The sequence below is a fragment of the Pongo abelii genome, chromosome 20 (genome assembly GCF_028885655.2).
Source record: "Pongo abelii isolate AG06213 chromosome 20, NHGRI_mPonAbe1-v2.0_pri, whole genome shotgun sequence".
NCBI classification, from domain to species: domain Eukaryota; kingdom Metazoa; phylum Chordata; class Mammalia; order Primates; family Hominidae; genus Pongo; species Pongo abelii.
The window spans coordinates 59,408,958-59,412,828 of NC_072005.2; positions in this window are offsets into that span (position 1 = coordinate 59,408,958).

Here is a 3,871-nt window from a genome sequence, read left to right on the forward strand (position 1 = left end):
GTCCTTTTTTATACTTACTATTCTATTCCGTGCGAGATTACAACCTCAAACGCCTATACTTTTTTTTTTTTTTGAGCCGGAGTCACGCTCTCTCGTCCAGGCTGGGGTGCAGTGGCATGATCTCTGCTCACTGCAAGCTCGGCCTCCCGGGTTCAAGCAATTCTCCTGCCTCAGTCTCCCAAGTAGCTAGGATTACAGGCGCTCTCCACCACGTTCTTTAGTGGAGATGAAGTTTCACCATGTTGCCTAGGCTGGTCTCGAATTCCTGACCTCAAGTGATCCACCCGCCTCATCCTCCCAAAGTGCTGGGATTACAGGCGTGAGCCACCACACCTGGCCCCAGGAACTACTTTCACCTACTGAATATATATTAAGTCCTTTGCCACAAAGAGATAATATACATAATTTATCTCAGAACAATTAAGATATTTACCACTGTAAATGACAAATTCAGACTCAGAGAAGGAAAGATTTTATTCAAAAGGACTATTGCAATAGAGAGAATGTTCCAATCACAAGATCTGAAAATGTCCGAGAGACACAAACTAAAAAGCTTTTTTTTCTTTTTTCATATATGGAGGAGTAAACAAGGCTAGAGCACAAGCACAAGTTATGAGGCTGTGGATGAGCACTTGGCATGACTACAGTTATTCAGGGAAAGTTTATGTTATGTTATGTTATGTTATGTTATTTCTTGGAGAGAGTCTTGCTCTGTCCACGTTATGTTATTTCTTGGAGAGAGTCTTGCTCTGTCCACCCAGGCTGGAGTGCAGTGGCGTCATCTCTGCTCACTGCAACTTTTCATCTACCAGGCTCAGGCAATCCTCCCACCTCAATCTCCCCAGTAGCTGGGACTACAGGCACACGTCACCACGCCTAGTTAATTTTTGTACTTTTTGTAGAGACGGGGTTTCGCCATGTTGCCCAGGCTAGCCTCGAACTCCTGAGCTTGAAGGATCCCCCACACCTTGGCCTCCCAAAGTGCTGGGATTACAGGCGTGAGCCACCGTGCCCGGTCGATTTATTTTTTGAGAGAGCATCTTGCTCTGTTGCCCAGGCTAGAGTGCAGTGTCAAGACCATAGCTCACTGCAGCCTTCAACTCTGGAATCAAGTGATCCTCCTACCTCAGTCTCCCAAGTAGCTGGGACTACGGGTTTGCACCGCCACACTCCACTAATTTTTTTACTTTTTGCAAAGGCGGATTCTCACTGTGTTACCCAGGCAAGTCTTGAACTTCTAGCCTCAACTGATCCTCCTGCCTTGACCTCCCAAAGTGTTGGGATTACAAACGTGAGCCTGGCTCATCATGGAATTCAAGACCAGTTTGGGCAACATAGCAAGACTCCCATCTCTACAGAAAATTTTTAAAAATTAGCTGGGCATGGTAGCACACACCTGTAGTCCCAGCTACTCAGGAAGATTGCTTGAGCCCAGGAGTTCGAGGCGGCAGTGAGCTATGATCCTGACACTGCACTCCAGTCTGGGCAACAGAGTGAGAACCTATCTCTCTTTCAAAAAAAAAAAAAAAAAAAAAAAGCCTACTCTTGGGAGGGGCTGTTGTTAAGGAAAAGTTGTGCCAAATTACACTGAAGAAGAATGGTTCAGAGGGTTGGGCATGGTGGCTCATGCCTGCAATCCTTGCACTTTGGGAGGCCGAGGCAAGCGGATCACATGAGGTCAGGAGTTCGAGACCAGCCTGGTCAACATTGCGAAAACCCGTCTCTACTAAAAACAAAAATTAGCCAGGCGTGGTGGCGCACACCTGTAATCCCAGCTACTCAGGAGGCTGAGGCAGGAGAATTGCTTAAACCAGGGAGGCAGAGGCTGCAGTGAGCCAAGATTGTGCCACTGCACTCCAGCTTGGGTGACAGAGCGAGACTCTGTCTCAAAAAAATAAATAAATAAACAAATAAGCCTGGGAGCGGCGGCTCACGCCTGTAATCCCAGCACTTTGGGAGGTTGAGGAGGGTGGAACACGAGGTCAAGAGATCGAGACCATCCTGGCCAACATGGTGAAACCCCGTTTCTACTAAAAATACAAAAATTAGCTGGGTGTGGTGGCCCGTCCCTGTAGTCCCAGCTACTCAGGAGGCTGAGGCAGGAGAATTGCTTGAAACCAGGAGGCAGAGGTTGCAGTGAAATGAGATCATGCTACTGCACTCCAGCCTGGCGACAGAGTGAGACTCCATCCTATAAATGAATGAATGAATGCATAAATAGTGAATTAGTAATCAAAAACCTCAAAAAAGAAAAGTTTGTAGCTGGGCGTGGTGGCTCACACCTGCAGTCCCAGCACTTTGGGAGACCAAGGCAGGCAGATCCCTTGAGATCACGAGTTTGAGACCAGCCTGGTCTACATGGCGAAACCCTCTCTACAAAAAATACAAAAATTAGCCAGGTGTGGTGGTGTGCACCTGTAGTCCCAGCTACTTGGGAGGCTGGGATGGGAGGATCACTTGAGTCCAGGAAGTTAAGGCTGCAGTGAGCCAAGGTTGCACCACTGCACTCTACTGGGCAATAGAGCAAGATTCTGTCTCCAAAAAAAAAATACTGTCTAAAAAGTTCTGGAGTTTGTGTAAGTTTTGGAGAAACTCCTGCTGAGCCATACCCTCTGCACTAGAGAAGGAAATATTATACTAAAATACACAAATCAATAGACATTCCCTGATATGACAGTTCCACACATTGCAAATTTAAAACTGTGAGTACTAAGGTGTCATCAACAAAACTGCTGATTAAATAGAAAGCCAGGTTCATTTATAATACATGGAAATGCACAAGAAGAAAGTAGCAGTGCTGGAGTGACATCAGCAACGTGGTTGACTATACAGGCCTAGTAAAAATCATATATAAGAACAAAATAATTTTACTAAAGTTGAAAATAAACCTTGGCATTATCACTGTCGATACTGAAACTAAACTTTAGATGGAGTTCACTGCAGTTCCTGTAAAGTGGCCACAAGTTAAAATTCCTAAAAACGTTATCAGGATGAATATATAATTTCTACTTTATCCACCAAAACAAAACAAAATTCACATTGTATATGGTAATTTTTAAAAGGAAGTTCATAAACAATAATTAGTCTTTTCAAATTATGACACTGAACACTCTAAGGACAAAAAGAGTGCTATTTTTATCCTTATCCCCCATATTTAAAACATTTTAGGGTATTTTCCATATTCTTACTATATTTGTACTTTCCCTTCACGTAAATCAAGGTGTACTCCTTGGGTCTTATTTGACACACAAGAGGCATGTAGAAAAATAATCATACAGTGCATAGTCACCAAGAGTGATACAGCTGGCCAGGCACGGTGGCTCACGCCGATAATCCCAGCACTTTGAGAGGCTAAGGCAGGCAGATAACCTGAGGTAAGGAGTTTGAGACCAGCCTGGCCAACATGGTGAAACGCTGTCTCTACTAAAAATACACAAATTAGCCGGACGTGGTGGTGGGCGCCTGTAATCCCAGCTACTCGGGAGGCTGAGGCAGGAGAATCGCTTGAACCCGGGAGGCGGAGGCTGCAGTGAGCTATTGTGCCACTGCACTCCAGCCTGGGCGACAGAGCAAGACTCCGTCTCGAAAAATAAAAATTAAAAAAAAGAGTGACACAGCTTTCATGGCGTAAAATAACTTTCTTGGGATTGTCACTATATTCACATAAGTATCCTGAGGCAGGGTATGGGGAGAACAACTCAAGTGCACTCTGTAAGTGTATGTTCCCAACACTCTATTTAATTCCAAGAAAAAGAAAATGGTTTTATCTTTCAGCCTTAAGAGTCTAATGGTGTGTTGTTATTGTCTGTTACAAAGTAACACTGAGGTGGGATAAAACAATGTTGGCAGAGAGAACATGATGCATTCATAG